This window comes from Triturus cristatus, chromosome 5_1, assembly GCF_964204655.1.
Source record: "Triturus cristatus chromosome 5_1, aTriCri1.1, whole genome shotgun sequence".
NCBI classification, from domain to species: Eukaryota; Metazoa; Chordata; class Amphibia; order Caudata; family Salamandridae; genus Triturus; species Triturus cristatus.
Window position 1 is genome coordinate 213149751 of NC_140587.1, and position 20922 is coordinate 213170672.

Genomic DNA, 20922 nt, shown 5'->3' on the forward strand with positions numbered 1-20922 from the left:
ACTGCTTTTGCCTGTCCTTTCAATTTACAGTAATTTTTTATGACTCCATTCTCAACTGTTTAGACTCTTGTTAGTATTGTGTGGGGTGGAGGATTGAGAGTGATTTTGTTCATGAGTCCAGTATTTTTGTCACTGTTCGATGTACCAACTTCTGATGTTTGATCAAACAAAATTTAAGATGCATTTTGTGGAAGAAATAACAGAGTTCTTTTTGAATTGTTAAATAGTCTTCTTCAGGAGTCGGTATGAAGTTTAACCGTGTGTTAAGGAATACTTGCTCCTCTGTAGTTAGCATATGGCTACTCAGATTCACCACTAATACCACTATTGGTGCAGGACCCAATACTCCAACACAGCCCTGCTTGTTGCGGTAGCACTGGTTTTGGTGTACATGAGCACCTACACCAGCCTTCCTCTGATAGTGGGCAGGAATGCCTTCAACGCCAGGTGAATAATCCTCAACGCCAGCAAACTAATGTGACGTTGAGCTTCCATCGAAGGCCTCTGATCTCCAGCTCTCCGAGTTTGCCTCCCTAACCCAGAAGCAGTGCATCCATCACCACTGTCAAATCTGGGTGGAGTAAGGAGAGTGGTCTACCATTGACCCAGTCACAGTCCCCCAGCCACCACTGCAGGTCTTTTGCAGTGTCCTCCGAATAAGTAAACACTCTAACGAGTTCCCCAGACACTGTGCCCACTGGGACCTTTGGTCCCACTACAGAGCCTGAATACACCATCTTTCATGTTTCACTAGCAGGACACAAGAGGCCTGAAATCCCAGCGGTCTCAGAGTCATCTGCAATGAGATCCAGAAAAGAGGTTGAAACATTGGGATCATAGCCCAAATGTTCTGGACTCTACTTTTCAGGGGAAAGGCACAACACCATACCATATCCAGAATAGTTCAGATGAATAGGAGCGTCTATAAAAGAGTCAGGTGTGGCTTAAGCAGGATGATTCTGAACCCAGCGATGTTAGGAGGTTCACCGTCATCTGGAGGTGGTTGATGACGATATGGCCTGATCCCACCTTCAACACCCAGTCGTTGAGCTACAGGAAGACCCGACCTCCAAGGGTATGTTGCATCCACCGCCATCACCTTAGTGAACACCCGAGGGGAACTGGTGAGGCTAAAAAAATTGAAAATGCTCCTGGCCGACCTTGAGCTGCAAGTAGCACTTGTGGGCCTGCAGGCTGGGAAAATGGAAATAGTGGTCCAGTGAGTCCAAAGCTCCATCCAGCCTACTGGATCAAGAGCAGATAGAATCTGGGCCAGTGTGAGTATATTGAATTTATAACTCTGCAGGAAGAAATTGTAAGGGCAGAGATCTACAATAGGGTGAAGGTCTCCGCCCTTTTTAGGCACTAGGAAATCGCTGGAGTAACATCCAGTTATGATTACCAAGGCAAGGACTCTCTATTTGACTCCTTTCACCAAAAGAGCCTGAACTTCCTGCAGTAAGATGGACAAATGCTCCTACAAAAGCCTCTCTGATGGTGGAAGATGCGGTGGGTCGGAAAGGAATGGCAGGACATTGCCCCATTGAACTATTTGCAGGACTCACCTGTCAGATGTTTTGGCACCCTTTGGAGTGAAACTGAACAGTCGGATCTCCATCCTCTGGCATTGGCAGCATTGAGGCCAGTATCGATGTAGCAGGAACAGATGTGGATCGTGGTGTCAGATGTGGAGTCAGCTCCGGAGTCGGAGCTGAACCCGAAACGGGTTCAAGAGGCAAATACACAACCGAGGATACATCAGCCAGCAGTTATTTGACAAGAAGCCGCCACAGATCTGTGGGGCCTGAATCCATGCCAAAGGAGCAGGAAGGATGGCAAATATTTGCAACATGACTTCCTTGAATGCCTCGGTCTGTTGCAACGTCAATGATGGTCCTGGAAACTCAAGGTGCATTGAGATCAGTTCCTCAGCACGGGACATGGAGTGAGTCCGAGAGATCTTAGCTTCACAATTCTGGGTCATCTGCGGGTTGCATAAGGACATGCTCCTTACATAACTTGGAGTTGTGATCCTAACCCAAATGCCAGAGATACACTCTGGTGGGTATCTGTTGCAGACATCTTTGGTGACAGCCCCTACAAGGTTTAAACTCTGTAGTTCTAGGATGCGGCATTTTCCCTCGAACACGGGAGAAAATAATTTGACAAAGTTAGGACCTTTTTCTGGATCTTCATATGAAGAGGCAGAAAGAAAGGAACCAACGTCAGCGTGCTGGCCCTTATGAGTGGCTCCAGCTGTCACTTCTGTGGCAGAAGGAAGTTGACATGGAGGTGTACAACACCACTTACAAGCACTTAGGGGCTGTCCTGAAAAATCTTCATAATCCAGTCTGGTGCCTGGAGCTATTCTAAAGATGAGTAATCTGCAGAAAGAACTATTCCTCAGAAGATCTGAATATGGGTGTTGTTTAAGCTGCCCTGCTCTGCAGCATGCTATGGCTTAGCGACTACCTGGACAAGGCAGACAAGTGCAGGAACTCTGGTGTTTTTTAAGTGAGAAGATATATTGTGACACAGCAACCAGCCGGTAACAAACAAATGTTGGCAGCTCTGGGAATCCCAACAATCTCCAAAAGCAGTTTGTTTATAGTAGACAACTTCTAACAAGCACAACATCTGGCGCCAGTGAAGTATAACAAACACAGGGACATATTTTCAAGGTAAAATCACCACCAGATCATCACTTTTAGCGACGTTCTGGTGGCGATATCCCCTTCTCCTTATTTACTAGGTGGCATTGTAAATAAGGCCCCTTTTCATGCTTCACTTATTGTGAAAGAGGCGTGCAATGAGTGTTCCAGTCGGCTTCCCACCACAACACCCATTGCTTTTTGTCGCTGCCCCAGATTTACAAGGCAGCACCAAAAACTAAAAAAAGGGAATACCTGGTTCTAGATCGACGATACGGGGAGAAATAATGAAATTCTCCTCTTTTTTTGCTCTTTCTGTGCAGCACACATAGAAAGAGCAAATCGGCTTTCAAGATTGTTTATGTGCAGGAAGGTGTCCCTTCCAGCCCAAAAACAATCGCCCCTGCAGCACAGGCACCCTTGCAACATAGCACAACGGTGCCTGCACCCTTGCAACATGGCACAAGGGTGCATGCGCCTTTGCAACATGGCACAAGGGTGCCTGCGCCCTTGCAACGTGGCACAAGGGTGCCTGCACCCTTGCAACGTGGCACAAGGGTGCCTGCACCCCTGCAACATGGCACAAGGGTGCCTGCACCCTTGCAACATGGCACAAGGGTGCCTGCACCCCTGCAACATGGCACAAGGGTGCCTGCGCCCCTGCAACATGGCACAAGGGTGCCTGCACCCTTGCAACATGGCACAAGGGTGCCTGCACCCTTGCAGCATGGCACAAGGGTGCCTGCACCCCTGCAACATGGCACAAGGGTGCCTGCACCCCTGCAACATGGCACAAGGGTGCCTGCACCCTTGCAACATGGCACAAGGGTGCCTGCACCCCTGCAACATGGCACAAGGGTGCCTGCACTCTTGCAACATGGCACAAGGGTGGCTGCGCTAGACAGCTTTATTAGCGCCAGCGCTAAGGGAAATACAGTGGTGATCCATATTTTTGTAAATACAGCACATCCCTGCGTTTTAAAAATGTCGGAGCGCGGCGTTACCCATTTTGGAGTAACACCGTGCTCTGACATTTTGTTGCAAATATCCCCCCTATGCCTTGTGTGTGTGCTGGAGAGATGCCTTATGTCCTGCTCCAAGTATTTCACGTTACGGTTCTGGAAGGTACTATGTAAAGTATGATAGGACGAGTAATTAGGTATTTAGCTTAGATTCATTATTTATTTGCTTCATTTTAAAAAAAAAGTATTTTACACAATTTATAATTTCTGCCAAACCGTGTTTTCCAGTCACTAATTACTTCCTCGATGCATCTTACAAGTTAATTACCATAGGAAACATATTTAAGGCTTCACTTTTTGCAGGTTAATCTACATTATTATTTCAAAACCTGTAAAAGGTGCTGTTTATTGCACCTGTTCAATCTGGATCTGTGGGTATCAGAGTTGGATAAACTGCACACCATACACTACTGTTTTGGCCCTTTCCGGACCTGTATGATGGGCATACCAGCACGTGGCACACCATTCTCTTCAGGGGACGTCTGCATGGCAGGACGTTTGGAGAGTTGGCTACAAGTTCCAGTGATATCCGGTGCGTCTGTATGAGCAACTGCTTTTAAGTCGTAGTTTTCCATTTGAAAGACATTCTAAGGTGGCAGGAGAGGTGGCTTTCTGTTGATGCAAAGCTCGACTCCTTGGGGTCCCTTCTGTCTCTGGTTTCAGAATTGTCTGAGGTTGCAGGAGATCCCTGGGTGTTGGATGTCCCTGGCCCAAAACTGCCACCATTTCCCATGGGGAATTACTACCACCTCTCCTATTTAAAATTAAATATTTGCCTGGTTGCAGTTTTGGCATGTTCTGTCCTGTACAGCAGGCCCTCCTACACAGGTTGGGGGGGGAGGGGGTCAGATTCGACTGAGAGAAGTATTGACTCATAGGATGTTAAATCATGTGCTATTGTTGTTTTCTAGAAATGTTTGAAAGATGATTGTGGTATATCTACAAAAAAGTAATTTTTGCAAAGGCTGGTCACATTCACAGGGTATAATTGGCATTTAATTATCCAACGTGGCATAAAAAACACCTATCCCAGTATTCAGAATATATTCAGATTAAATTTCACAGAAGCAAACATTGTTCCGACATTCTCTTTCTCCCTTTTGTGTTCTCAGTTTTGTAAATCCAATGCTTAATTTGTTTGAAAACAAAAAAATGTCAAACCACACAGGTGAATCCAGAATTCCTTCTAATCTTCGGAAATCTATTGTTTTCTGGGTTCACCTCACAAACTGTGAGTAGGTTGAAATCTCAAAAGTAGGACAATTTGGCCACCATTTACCAAATTTAAAACATAGTGATATAATAATGTTTTGGTGCCTCTCGGTCCGTTCCAGAAAACTGAGATCAGGAAAATATTGCCAAATAAAACCTTTTGCCTGAGCCTTTTTAGAAAGAAAAACACACATACTTTCTAGTACAGCATGTTTCCCCTTTTTTTGCAATATATTAGCAATTTATGTAGAACCTCTCCTGAATAAATTACAAACCACTGGGATTTATGATTCCAAACGTGGGGATGGGGACACAAATTTAGCCTAGTTATTTTTTGTGGAAAAAGTTCTGTGGGTTTAATTGGAAAGTGCTCCACATGTCATAACGGAGGGGGGCAAAGCTTAGCACGTACAAAGCTACCAGTGTTCCTGTTCATCACATTTTGCTGTGGAATGCGTGGGAATTGTAGAGATGTGCAAATAATACAAGATATAATAAAATCATTAAACTGAAGGCAAATCCTGCTTTCTTTTTATAGGCGAGCGCCCTCTTCTGGTATTTTCTGGGCATGTCCTTCTCAGCCGAGTTTCATGAATCATGTTTGCGTGTTGCTTGCTCACATAAACAGGAGGAAATAACAAACATTACTTTAACATCGTTGAAAGGTAATAGATAAAATACCTGTGGTCTTAAGCAGTATCCGGTGAATATTCAAAGCTCGGCAGCAAGGAAGCAGCCGCCTGTTCGTCATTGTTTACAAGAGGCAGGCCTGAGCCATGCCTCTGCAGTCGCGTCAGCGCGCCAGGCCAGACCTGGCACCGGTGGTGCATTCCTCTCTGCCGGTTTGGAATGATACGGAACGTAAACAATGTTGAACAACTTCCTGCAAATGGCCCCATGCGACTTCTAAATACCGCTTTGTCCTCTGGGATGAATGGACTTGTCTAAACTTGCAAAATTCCTCTAAATCTCCCGTGTATGCGAAACATGCACACAGTCTGCACATTGCACGGCTGAGGGGGGGGGGGGGGCGGGGGAGGGGGCGTATTAAATGCGAAAACAAAACCTGTATTTCCAATGTAGCATTTACTTTCCTGTCTTATTAATGAGTTCCGAAGTGTCTCAATGCCGTGCTGGGCAGCCATAAGAAATGCGCAGTTTTCTGCTTTCAGTAGAGGGGTCCACGGAGAAGCATCTTTCCTCTGTTGGGGATGTCCATGGCTATTGTCAGGGCCACTGGAATTATGCAGCAGGGGAAAGACAATTTATGAGGCAAGAAAACACAAATTATACAGCGTAATGAGGCCCATTTTTGATAGTATTACTTCATTTGTTCCTTATTTTTACACTTGTTAACACTGTCTGGGCACAGGTTGCACCTCATTAGTAAACTAGGCGTTTTGTACAGAATAGCCAGAATCCTTGCACTATTATAAGTTTTGAAATAATTTTATTGTGCTTACAAAATATGTTCCCACATAGGAAATGTAATTTTTGAAGGGTTTTTATTACGGTGTTCTTATTATGGTATTTGCATTTTATGTAACTTGTAATGATTTTAAGTAATCACACAATAAACTTGACCTGACACCTCATTAGTACTGGTATAACACTTTAATATAGCAATAAGTACCGAAAAGGGGACCAATCAACCTTTCCAAAGGGTGCTCCGCTACACAGCAACACGTGTCGCTGCGTTTTGAGTAACTTTTGAACCTTTTGAGGTACCAACACATTTTTTTGTTATACCAAAAACGCCACAGCAGCACCATCGCATAATTGCAGTGGTCCTGGCTATTGTCAAGTCATGGTCTAATCGTGTACCCATAAGACAAAGGAGCTAGTATTCAATTCGTCTATCCCACATGTGTCTTTATCTACCCATCCATCTATACATACATTCATCTTTCCATTCCTCCATCCTAATCAGCATCCATTCATCCATAGGATTTCCATCTTTCCTTGCATCTAGATAGCTGTGTCTTCATCCACCCATCTTTTTATCCTTTATTCCCTCATCCTCCTTCTCCACCTCACTGTCTCCATCCGTTCCTCCCTTCCTTCCATATCCTCTTGTTCCATTTCTCTACCCACCCATCAGCTGTAGTATCCTATCATCTTGTGGTGGTGTTTGTGTGCTCCTGGGCGGAGGCTAGCCTCTCCAATCAAAGTGAAAGGAGCTGTAAACAACAAATGAAATGTCTGTTTTCCACAGACCTGCCCAGGACCACTCACCCATGCTCAGGCTGCTACAGTGACGCACATGCCTTTGAGGTTCCAATTTCAGTCATCCTGAAATCTAACGTTCTTAGTCTGAGTTTGAAAATATATTCCAATAACTGCACACACTTTACTAATCTTTGCTCAACTGCTGTTTACCCTGTTACAGGTTTCAGCAGATAAAACCTGCTAAAATGTATGTGGGGCAAATGTGTGATGAAAAGGTCAAATGTATTCATCAGTGCGATAAATACTGGATCCGCATGTTATGCCTCATTTTACCATGCAAAACACAGGATAGGAGGCATTAACTGCACCGTGTAAAGACCTCACCCTGGCATATCTATACTCACCAAGGGTGATAAACGCCATCCTGACAATCAGAATCAAGGCTGAAATGTTTTAAACATCCGGTCTTCACCCCTTCTATCAAATATCAATATTACCAAACCTATAACTGCTGAGTGGAGATACACTGGGGCTGTTGTGAGGGCAACCTCGGCGGGCACTCTACTTTTTTATATTTCATTATCAGGTGCTTTCTATTAAAATGAGTGGGCATCTCACTGTCGTTGGCCAGTCATAGAGGTCAGTGCACTGTTTGCAGCTGCATGAAGAAACTAGACCGACTTCATCTTGTATGAATCCCACGAGCACATTCCTGTAGCACTGACACGCGCAGAGGCTTCAGTGACTAACACTTCCAATAGGTATTTTGGAAAGATGAGCCGGTGACGCGCTGGGAAAGCGCGGGAGGGAGATAGGATGTTCTCCTCTCAGCCTTCACAAGTGTTTCTCAAGGTTGTGTCTGAGAGGGAAGAATGCCCTGTTTTGCTAATGTCGTCTGTTGTACCAGGAAGGAGTTGTTACACGTTTACGGAATGCACAACTGTCTTCATTGCATGAGAACCGAGTTGCCGGGTAACTTTCCGTCTGCCGAGGGAGGCGCGTGCGGCTGCGCTCGGAGACATTCCTTGAGCTCAGCTGAATAAACTTCGCTCTCAACGAACAATCCCGCTAATGGAGTTGATGTAAGAGCTCCTGTTGACACTTGACGCTACAAATGTACAGAAAATATCTGCAAATATTGACGAACCGCAGCCTCGTAATGGCCATATGTTGTGAACTGTGCAACCAGGACATTTTGTGAGAAACCTGGATAACATAATGAACAAACGATGCGGGAGAAATCGATTCTGAGTGGTAGTAAGTGGTGAATGAGTGAAGCTCTGATGGGCGGGGCCCCAGCAGGGCCCCATCAGGGGTCTAACAAGGGGGGTCTGGGTCTAATTTGCCTTAAGGACTGCCTGACTCAAGCTTAGCTGGCAACATATGAGTAGGTGAGTGACTCACAACAAATTATTACGATTGTATTTATGAAGCGCCCTCCATCTTGACACTAGAGAGTCAATGGCTCTCGCAGGGCCTGGCTTGGATCCGCTGTTTCCAGCCACAGGAGCAGAGGTGCTTTGCTGACAGGTTCGTTGTTCTTTTTTGGAAGGGGGGGGGGGCTTGCTCTGCTTGCATTTAAGCATGGTGTGCACACTGTCCTGCAAGTTACGAGGCACTCCCCAGAATCCTTCTCCAATTCAACAAGCATTGACAAGCTGAAAAGCTTTTTGTTTATCGTAGCGTAAAGCAAATGTCGTTGTCCAGCAGCACTTGCGCAAACTTCTCTGCCAGGTCGCTGAACATCATTAAAATCCGCAGGCGGTCATCAGCCGGGTTCAGAGGTCATGTCCTCTGCTTCTGGAGTAGGGTGACTGCCCGTCTATAAATTTCACGGACCATCGCCTATTTGGGTTTCATGTCCTTTGTCCATCATCGTTCCTTTTACGGACTTAATTTGTCGCATTACGCTGCATAATTTCCCTTTTCTTGCTGCATTTCGTAAACCCTGCATCATAATTTGGCCCTCCCTTGCTGCATAATTCCAGTGGCCCTGCATACAATGTCTACCAGTATGGATGACATATGACTCGTACACCTTGCAGCCCTCATTGACTTAAGTAAAATTTCCTATACATTTACTTACACACTTATATGAGTCATTGTCTCTGAATAATATGTGTGTGAGCGCTCTTGACACCCTACATTGGGATGAGTAGCACCACAAAAGAAATTAAATACACGAGAGAGGATCTATGTAGAGCTGAGGGGCACCATTGGTGGCTGGTAGTGAGGGAATCTGTGCACAAGGAGGTCTTTAGTGCAGGGGCGTAACTAAGGCCCCCCCGGCCCCTCAGTGCAGGGGTGTCTCAACCCTTCAAGGGAATCCCAAAGCTTCAGGAGGCCCCTATACAGCCCAAGGCCAAAGTATATCTGCAAGATATGGGAGACTCAGGGGTCCCTCATTTAATCTGCAGGGGGACCCCATCATTTTGCGTTACGCCACTGCTTTGTGGGAGGGTGCACCAACCAGTGGCGTAACACAGGCCCCCGCATCCCCGCGGTGCAGGGGAGCCCCCAGCTCAGGGGGCCCCCTCAGCACATTACACCGGTCTGAGCGCTCCAGATAAAATCCGGAGAGGGGGCTCCTCCGTGCACATTGCAGGGGTCCCCTTAAACTATTGTTACGCCACTGGCACCAACAAAGATTGTCGCACCAGGTGCCACCAGCACTAAAGCCAGCCCTGCCAGGGTCGTAGATGTAATTTCTGTAGCCTGTGTTGTGCCACAGGACCTCGGGTAAAAGCACTTCGTGAGATGGTTGTGGGACGGACTAGTAGGAAGGCATAGCCTATGAACATAGGGAACTTATTTTAACATAACCTGTGTTTCTGTACAGTTTTTGTTCCAACATTTCCAGTTAATGAAGAATGAAGAGCACAATTAGAAATGTCTAACATAACAAAACTGGTGTGCACTAATCTAAAAATCTTGTGGTCCCACACAATGTTCCCTCTCATTGTTTTTCCTTTATGTGCGTCAATAAAGGTACTTTGTGCACTACAGTCAAGGCTACGTGCACTGAAGACAAGCAACAACTTAATGTGCAAGTATGTGCCACATGCAAGCTACCAAAATCAGCGGCATAGCAAGGGTACCATAGACCCTAATCTAAGGCAAAATAAATTGACCTTCCCTCACCTTTGGGTTGATATTAAAAGATACCCATTTCAGGGGGGCAGTGGGCTCTGTGCACCTCTAAACCCCGGTGACACTGACTCTTATTCCCTAATCATTCTATGTATCATTCCTCTCTCTTCACTATCAGCATTAATCTCTGATCTCCTCCTCACCCATTTTCTTATCCCTATCCACTTCCACTCTCTCGCTCTCCCATGTCCATATCTGGTTCCTCCCCTTTGTAAAGTTTTTGTCTTGTCGGCTTGCGCCTCTTTGTCTTCCCAACTTTTCTTTCTCCTTTTCTGCTCTCCTCTACTTCTCCTTCATCCTGCCTCCTATGTTCAGTCTACATTCTACCATTCTTTTTTCTCCAAACTCTCTCTAACCTGCCAGTCCTCTCCCATTCTACCCTTTCTCTATCAAATATATATCTTGACTCTCCCCTCCTATTCCTCTCGTTCATGATCTCGGACCTCCCCTCTCTATCTATACCCCTTTTTTTTTTATTTCAAGCCAAAAGCACAGGTGCACCACACATTAAGAGAATGGGAAAGATAATATAATTCATTCCCGACGTCAAAGTTATTCAAAAAAGTTCATTTTTATTCAAAAGATTTATAATAGTTCTCATTTTAAAACAACGAATTGTGAATACAGTCTGTTCTTGACAACACAGCCGACGCGTTTCGTCCTTGAAGCGGACTTCTTCAGGGCATGTAAAAAGCTGCACGAGTTATTCAATTCTATTCTGCATGGAAAGGAGCAATGCCAATCCAGAAGTACCCGTGGTGAGATTCCCCGGTTTCTTATATATGCCGAAACTGTATCTGAGCGTAATATTCTTATACGATCACCATAAAATTTAAAAAGGATGACCGTGTCACATCATTCCAAGTTCTTTCAAGTATATTCTTGTTATGTGAAACGAGAACAGTCTTCACAGTCAGAATGCGGCTGTGACGAACTCCCGACGATCCCGATAATAACGGCTGGCGGGCAGCAGGAAGTGTGGAGAACAAAAAAAAATATATATATATTATATCTGTTTTATTCAAGTCTTCCGTTTGTTGCATTTGAAGAATACAACTACAAAACAACCGCCCCCCCCCCCCCACTCGTATGACAGCTCTTATCCAGCAATCATGGGAAAAGCCACTTAACCACTGTACTGATGAATTTTGTTCCCTAGATTAACCCATTGACCTAGTGTGTCTGGTGTTGTCCTGACAGTATTCTAATTGTCCCTTTCAATCCTTTTACCTCCCCTCTTGTTTTTTTTTTTAATTAATATGTTTATTGATTTTATGCAGAACAAACATGAGACAATTGCATAATTCACAGCGAATCAATGGCATTTCACAAACAGAAAGGAGACAGAAGATCAAAAGAAAAAGCTGTGCGGTACCAGACATGCAATTAGCTAGGAGTGCATTTATCGCTTAAAAGTCGGTAATCCCTCAGCAGCCCACCATAGCGCATAACCATCCCAGCCCTTACTTAGTGCTAACCAAATCGACATTTGTGAGTCAGAGTGTACAGGCTCAGCTCAGCGGGGAGTTCTGAGGATCAGGGTGTTGGGAGTCATGCACAGCAGGAGCAGCGCCCATATAGGGAGTATCCCTGCTCACCATACAATTCTTATACATTGCCCAAAGGTTCTTTGGTCTGTTGCGAGGCGGTAACATATCACTATAATTTTCCGTCTGGGTACAGCAAAGCATCATATCTTTGGACCATTGAGCTAGTGTAGGTGTAGGACCGCGCATCCAGCAGATAGCCACGCACCTCTTTGCCACTAGTAAACCCATGTCCATCAGCCGCCGCTTTGCCTTAGGGATAGGTTTAGAGTACCTAAGCAGGGCAAGCAGCGGGTCAGGAACCAGCACCAACTCTGTAATTCGGTTTAGTTCGTCAAAAATCAGACCCCAGAACCGGGCAATCCCTGGGCACGTCCAAGCTAAATGTAAGAAGTCCGTAGACAGTCCATTGCATCTATCGCATGTGGACTCTTCTCTTAGACCATATCGATGCAGGCGCTCCGGAGTGTAATAAACTCTATTAAGAAATTTAAAATGCACCAACCTATGCCGGCCATTCAATGTTAAACGCTTTGTGTTCATGCAGCAATAGGACCATATGTCATCAGTGAGGTCGCTATGCAAGTCACGCTGCTAGGCCAATCTTGATTTAGTATATTTACTTTCCCTAGTGGCCATTGTAGTGTGATAGATCCTAGACACCATCTTAGCCGGTGATTGTGCTTTAATAAGGGAAGTCAGGGCCGGCATCTTGGGAGGTTCAGCCATATTCTCCCCCAGTAAGTTATTGAGAGCATGTCTAACTCTGTGGAATTGGAATTTAGCAAGGAGTGTCAGGTGTCTTCTATCCCTGTCATGTCGCCCCATGTGCGTGCAACACCATCCTTGAATAGATCACCTATGTATAGAGCCTTGAGCGTTTGTAGAGCTGCTATAACCCCCCTGTCTTTACATGGTGCGAGGCAGTGGCGCCACTCAAGTCGAGCCACTGGGGAGTACAAAATGTTGCCTGCCTGAAGAGTCAACAAATAATGCCAGGCGTGAGTAACTGTGTTAAGGGAATCCAATATGCCCGTACGTCTATCAGGTGGAGTAAACAAGGCCGGAAGGGGTCTAAGGGTGGCGACTATTGTTTCAATCCGGACGTGCGGTATGTCAAACTGACCATGTATCCAATGATATGCTTGCGCGCTTTGAGCAGCTCTATAATATAGGTCAAAATCCGGCACACCCAGTCCTCCCATAGAGTACGGCAGTGTGAGTATGTGCCAGGCGACGCATGCCTGCTTGCCTGCCCAAGCAAGGCGTACTATAAGGGACTGAAGTCGTTGAAAGAACACTCGGGGCAACACCATGGGTACATTTGTGAAAAGAAAAAGGAAGCGCGGCAAAATAATCATTTTCATAAGGGACACTGTCCATCAGCGACAAAGGGAGGCGTATCCAGCGGTTAACGTCATCTTCGAGCTTACTAATTGCAACTCCGTAATTCTCCTTGAGGACCACCTCAGAGTCTGTGTGTAGTTTGACCCCCAAGTAGCGCACCACCTCAGTAGACCACCGCAGAGGATATTCGGGCTCAAATGCCATCGTGGCCGGCGTTAGGGGGAAAATAATGGATTTGTTCCAGTTGACTTTTAGGCCAGACATGGAGCTAAAGAGCACTACCTCCCTTAAGACCGTGGAGAGGTTGGTTTCAGGGTTGCAGACATAAAGTAATGTGTCATCAGCATAAGTGGAGATGATCAATCAATAGTAAGGGAAGCGTATGCCTCTGTGATTATGCTACTTCCGGAGAGCGCAAGCTAGGGGCTCAGCAACCAAGGCATATAAGATAGGGGACAGGGGGCAGCCCTGTCTTGTGCCTCTAGTGATTTTTATAGTGTTAGTGACCAGGGAGCCTATTTTAATACGTGCCGTTGGAGAATAATACAGCACCGCGAGAAGTTGAAGGAACACCTCACCCACTCCCATACGCGTGAGGACCAGCTGCAAGAAGGGCCATTCAACAGTCGACTGCTTCTCCATATCCAAGAAGACTGCTAAAGCAGGGACCTCCAGCCTAGTGTGTTGCAGGGCAGCAAAGACCTTGTGCAAGTTGTATGTCAGGTTCCTGCCCGGAACAAATCATGCCTGTTCCGGGGCCACCAAAGTTGGGACAAGTGGGACCAAACGATTGGCCAATATTTTCGCAAAACGTTTTGTGTCCACATTCATTAGAGATAGTGGACGACACGAGGCACAGTCGTCCGGGGGCTTACCCGGCTTGAGTATAGCCACTATGACAGCCTCCCTCATGGAAGGCGGCATGGCGCCGGAGGTGCACATGTCCTCAAACAGCGTGAGCAAGTGTGGAAGCAAAAGGTCAATGAACGTCTTGTAAAAGGCTACTGTGAGGCCATCCCCTCCGGGCGCGCGTACCGCTTTCATGCCAGAGAGGGCTAGTAGTATCTCATCCCTTTTAATCGGCCGCATCAAAAATTCCAGATGCCAGTCGGACAGCCATGGCAGTTTAATGTGTGTTAAGTAGTCCAATATGTGATAGTCTGAACTACAGCCTCTCGTGGCATACAATTCCGGATAATATTGTCGGAACTGCTCCGCCACGTCAGCCTCTGCCAATAAAGACCGCCAGCTGGCATTCTGAGTTCCGGAATCGTCTTGGCGTCTTTGCGCTGCCTGAGGAGCTGCGCTAGGACCACCCCCGGTCGCTCGCCCTCGCCATAAGTGCGGGCAGTGGCATATTTCCCGAGGTGTTTGAGCTCCGCGTCCACCTCAGCGTGGTAGTCTTTCAGGGTTTGTGTTAACTCTAGGGTAATCGCTTCTGTAGGGCCATCTAGAAGGGAGGATTCCAGCACTTTTAATTTGCGTTCTAGATCCGTCAGTCTGTTACGAATCGACTTAAGGACTCCCGCGTGTTTGGATATCGCCACCCCCCGGATATATACATTGAAAGCTTCCCACACAGTTTGGAATGAGTCTACTGATCCCACATTAGTTTCAAAGAACTCCTTAATGGCCGTGGCCATGACTTCCTTAAAGACAGCGTCTAGGAGGGAATAGGGTGGAAATCGCCATGTAAAGGGGAAAATACGCATCTTGGGAGAGTCAAGCACCAATAAAAGAGGAGAGTGATCGGAATAGGTGCGTGGAAGAATCGAACAAGACTTAATATGTGATAATAGTTGTCTAGCAGCAAACCAATAGTCGATTTTAGTGTGGACATCGAAGTACACAGAATAATGTGTGTACCCCCCTTGCCCCAGATGACGCTGACGCCAGACATGACACATGGCCAACCTGATCAACGAGGCCTCCATAGTTTTAGCCAAAGCAGATATGCGTCGCGCAGGCCGCCGGTCCTGTCCAAGGCAGGGTCCCTGACAAAGTTGAAATCCCCTCCCCATAGGAGGTGTCCAGTCGTGCGGAGGAGGATGAGGTCCGTCAATCTGCAATAAAAGTCTGGGTTGTCATAATTAGGCCCATAAACATTTACTAAAAGCAGATCCATCCCTTTGCCACTACACCTAGTGAGTACATATCGACCTTCCCCATCTGTCTCCAAAGGCGTTAGACGACACGCCTTCTTGGGGTTCACCCAAGTCAGGACCCCCCGAGCATGCGTGGTGAATCCAGCCGCGTGAACATTGCCCTGCAGTCCTCTAGTGCGTAATATAGGGCTGTCCTGCGGGAGGTGCGTCTCCTGCAGTAAGGCAATATCTAGGTCATGCCTGTGCAAATAGCTTAGAATTTGGCGAACTTTTCTATGGTCGTTTAAGCCCCGCACATTCCATGTGAGCACTGTAACAGAGTCAGGGCGGTCGTCTCTGTGTGTCTCATCCCTATCTGTCATGAGTGGGCGTCAAGTATGATTGCCACGTTACCGATCTCTCCGGTCCAATACTACCATGGTACAGCACAGCACAAAGTGTCTCAAAGGAAAGAAATGCAAAAGTCAGTCTCAATACGTCCCCTTCAACCACCCCGAACAAGCAAAGAACAGTCCTACCCCCCCACCCACGCCAGGCAGATCCCAACCGTGCCTGGACGAGAATTCGAAGCCCTCCCCCCCCCACCACAGCTAAACACAACAGAGCTAAGAAAAGAAAACACAGTGCGTTTGAAATGTCCCAATCTACCCCATCCTAATTTGAACATAAACAGTGTGATTCACACAAGGGCAGATGTTGCAGACAGCAAAAAAAGAAGAACATATATGCAATATGCAGTTCCGTCACACAGCGCCATCTGCCGCCAACATGACCTAGGCTTAGCATCCACGGAATTACCCAAAGTTTCATAACATGTCAAGTACATTGAGGCTGTAAAAAGCTGCACCTTGTTACCCCGACCAAGCATTGTAGAGGAACCTCCCTGCCGCCCGCCACCAGGCACCCATTATAGTCAACTTTCACTTTTCAGACCTGCAGCCCCCCACCCCCAATCAGGCCAGATCCAGCACCCCGGTTAAGCTCTATAGACAAGTACCACACAGTTCAGCTCAGTCCTGCTCATCCAGGCTGCCACCAACAGCTCCCTCCAGCGCCTCCCTCTGCGGGCTTTTGCGTGACTCCCTGGACCACTCCTTCAGGGCCTTTTGTAGTGTCTTGGGATCGGTGAAAATTCGTGAAGTACCATTTCTGTTAACTCTAAGCTTGGCCGGATATAACATGGCGTAGTCTATGTTGAGATCCCTCATTTGGAGCTTGTATGGAGCAAATTGCCTGCGTGCTTCTTGCACACGTGCTGTGAAGTCCAGAAATAAGGAAATAGTGGACCTCTTGTATTGTAGAGACCCTTTAGACCTTGCCGTAGCCAGCGCCGAGTCGCGGTCCCTGTAATTGAGCAGGCGCGCAATTATGGGCCGAGGAGGCGCCCCGGGAGAAGGGCACGGGCCCAGCGATCTATGCGCTCTCTCCACCACAAAAATGGCAGAGAAAACGTCCCTGCCCAGTAGGGTGGTTAGTAGCATCTGGACAAACTTCTCCATGTTGCCCGTCTGAGTCGACTCAGGAACCCCTGTGATGCGTAGGTTATTTCGGCGCGAGCGCGCTTCCAAATCTTCCGCTTAATCTTGAAGGGTTTGTAGGGCTTTTGCTGTTTTTAAATGGTTCATATCCAATGACGTTTGGGCTTCTTCCACCTTGGTGATCCTGCGCTCCGCCATATCAATTCTCTCTGCGTGCTTATCGATTCTTTCAGACATTCTGTCCATGCGGTAGGAGAGAGCATCTATCTTGTTCCCAAGGCCTGTTAGGCTACCTTGAAGGTTCCTCTCCATAGCGATCAACATGGAGCGGATGTCTTCCTCCCCCACATCTGGCGGACGATCCGTCGTCCTCCACAGCAGTGTTACGTTTTTTTGACTTTCTCTGTTCAAAGGTAAGTCTTGGATGATTCTTGTCCACTCTACCCATTATGAGTGGCGCTTTACCAGTAGTCCCTGGTACGATAATAAGAACGCAGCCAAGTTGGCGGGGGGGACATAATGGTAGAATAAAAAGTGGCACACACTGGCCCTGCACTATTCACGCCGGCAGTTGTGGGGAAGTCCTCGATAGTACACCAGTCCAGACTTTCAGAGATAGGAGGAGTACAATGCTGAAGTTCTCACCGCAACGATCTCCACACCAGACAGCAGGGGCACAAGCCGGTGAAATGGTACCAGTTCGAGGATGCTTCAAGGGCAGCACAGTCGCCAGCACCGTACCTCCAGGGTCCCCGGCGAAGCGAGCACCCCAACTGTCCACCCAAGGCTGCCGCAGAGACCCACCCGCATACCAGTTATGAATCCGGGAACTCCCCACGGAGGGAAGTAAGCAGGCACCGGGTGAAGCCAGCAAGGTCCGGGTGTCCACATTGTCCAATCACAGCAATAGCCACTCGCTCCCAGCGCCCCAGGGGACCCCCGGAAGCCTCCGGGAGAAGGGCGGCCCCAGGCGCACACTAATCAGGACCAGGGGCGCGCCCGGCAGACCAAACTTGTGACCGGGGATGCAGGGCTCCTCATAGGCCGCAGCCCAGCCCCTTAGCGGCCTAGCAGGACCAAATCACCAGGCGCAGGTCAAAACAAAGCGCAGAAGGCCAGCGGAGCTCCAGCAGACCGGACACAACAGGCCACGCACTCCTGATACTCAAGGGGGCTCGATGTATGATCATGCAGCTCGCGGCACGACACACCCAGCAGGTCACTCTTCGTATAACGGGTGTCTTGTGAAGTGCTGTCCGCCGCTAGCGCCGCTATGCAGACGATGACAACAAGCAACGAGGGGGACCTTAGGTAGTTCAACTAGCTGCCAACTGCTGCAGGGTTCCCCCCCGGCGATCCCCCAGATGGGCCAGGGGGGGAATCACAGCACGAGCCCACCAAGGTGCAAGACGTGTCCGGCTGACTCCAACTTCAGCCCGGGGATGCAGCACTTTGGGTAGGCCCCAGTAAGGCCCCTCGGCAGCCGGGAAAGCCACTGACCACAGGCGCGAGTCCCAGCAGCTCGCAGGCGTCTATCGAGGAGTCAGCAGGCCGGGCTCAACACACTCCTCGCTTCCGACGACAAGGGAGCCTAGTGAGGAGGTCTCCCGATCAGCGGTTCGCAAGTCCGGCGGCTCTCCCCTCGGGCCGTGGGTCCAGCACGGTGCGCGAGTCTCCGCAATCACCCCTCAGTAGCAGACGTCAGCCAGCGGCCAGTGGGGGCTCGGGTGGGTTATATGGTAGACAGCCTCACAAGAGTTCTGCAGCGCCCTGAAAATAAAATTGCCAATGCCGTAGGTCCCGAATATTGAGCGGATTGTGTGGCGACTTCATGGAGCCAAAAGACTAAGCAGCCATCTCTGCTGCCTGCAAGCTCCGCCCCCTCTACCTCCCCTCTTGTTGTTCCCTATAGTCCTTTTGTTTGTTTTTATCAAATTTCTTTATTTCGGTTCACATAAAACCATAAAAGAGACGTCATTAATATTCACAACGATTTGTTTGGGTACAGATATAACAGCTTCGCCTGCATTTAATAACACTTCATCAAGGTAGGGGCTGTCGTTAAGAAAATTAACACAATTACCTAACCACAAAAGTAGCAATTAAAAAATATAAATAATTTAAAACTAGACATAAATACCTTAAAATTCATTTGTATAATGAGTTTGAATCAGTATCCATTACTCTAATATGGGCTCATATTCCATTATATTAAGCTTTCAATGCAATTTCGGTTTGATCATCATAAGGTTACCAATGCTTTGTAGCAATCACTAAATACACAAGTTGCCTTATAGTACCATTAAACCTAGAATACATATGCATAATTTACTAAAAGCCGATGGCTTGAAACACACCTATTCTTAATTTGTTAGACTTTAAAGTTTTATCCCAACTTCCTTGGACACATTTTGACATAGTTCACAGAATTCATTGCTATTTCTATCTTGGTTAGTAGCCCATTTTGATGTATTCGTATTAATTTGTAACACACCATATCCGAACTTCATATATAGGGATTTAGCCAGTTGTGGGCGAACTTCGTCTAGAAAGGACTCAAAACTTGCTACCTCTTTGAAAAGAAGGAACTTAGGGCACCATTAGGATGGCAGGCGGATTTTGTCCGCCCGCCATCCTATCGTAGAATGGGACTGCCCGCCATTGGTGCGGGGGTCCTGTTGGTGACATTAGGATGCGCCTGCCACACTGGCGGGCGCATCCTGCATACTTGACATTGCGGCGGGCGGTGCTCTCAGCACCGCCCGCCGCACTGCCAAGAAGGCATGTCGTGCTGTTCCATGCACAACGTGGGAGGCACCGCACGGTGCCTGCCATGTTGTGCATGGAACTGCAGGGGGGTATCATAGGTACCCCTCATGTGTACCCCCCAACCCCCAGAATCCCTGGCCCCCAATGGCAAGAACCGCCTGCCTTTCTGTGGCAGCGTTGCTGCCACGGTAAGTCATGTCCCTGCACATATGCTAATATGGATGGCGGTGTCTCCCAGACACCACCACCATGTTAACAGCTTTTCCGCCCGGTCGGCTCTTCGACTGGGCGGAAAGCCGGCAGACAGTCTTTCCGTCCGCCGGGGTCCCCCCCCGCCATGGTAATGTGGCGGGGGGAAAATTGCTATGCGGGCGGTGTTGTTTGGGGGGCGGTGGCGATCCGCTCGCCATCCTAATGACCCTCTTAGTTGTTAATGTGCCATAATCTGAGCCATGTAACACATTGGTTTTGAATGTAAACCCAGAATGTGGATTTTAACAATTTCCGGGGTATCAATGTCAACTGTGTCGGATATTCCCAAAAATGGCGCAGGCCCAATTTCTCAAAACCAAGAAGAAACACGCTTGAGCCACGGGATGCTCTTGCTCTGGTCAATCTTTAGAATCTCATCTAGACCTTCCTTATAGTGTGTCAATTCTTGGGTTGACCAGAGCCGCACCCAAAATAATAAGGGTCTTAGTATTGCATGGTGGTCTGTTCGTTTGACATTCGAATCAATAACATTAGGTATTAGAGGTGTTCATACTGGTAAGCTTAACAATCTTCTAAAGAATTTATTTTCTCCTGATTCAAAGCTCTTTTTGCAATTGGGCCCCCATATTTCTGCCCCATAAAGAGAAGCAATTGAGCTCTGTGTTTAAAATCCTCTAAGGCGGGGGATACCACCTACGAGCTGCTGCTCCCATGTTTCTTTATTATAAGTGATCTTGTTTTTTTCCAGTTGCGATTTCCAGGACAACTTTGAATCCAAGCTTCTACCCAGATAATTAAAATTTTGTACATATTCTAGTTTTTGGTTATTAATTGCTAAATTCTTTTTAAAAGACTTATGTGGGTTTATTGCCATGTATTTTGTTCAGCTGGCATTTATTTTGAGGCCCTTCTTGTTATAATAAATGTTAAAAGAATCCAATAAGCATTATAGACCTTTGGGGGTTTGTGATATTAGTATTGTATCATCAGCAAATAAAAGCGCTGGCGCCAAATCCCCTCCCAACTTGGGCGAATCATGAATGCACCCGAGCAAGTGTCTAGGAATGTCATTAACATATAAGGAAAAAAAGGGTGGGCGCCAGTGCACACCCCTGGTGCACACCCCTTTTTACCGGGATTGCCTTGGTGAGTTCGCCCCTCGGACCCCATCTTACTTTGGCGAAGTTGTCCTCGTGTAGTCTTATTATTTGCACAAGTAATTCATCAGGCACTCCTTGGCATTTCAACGATTCCCAAAG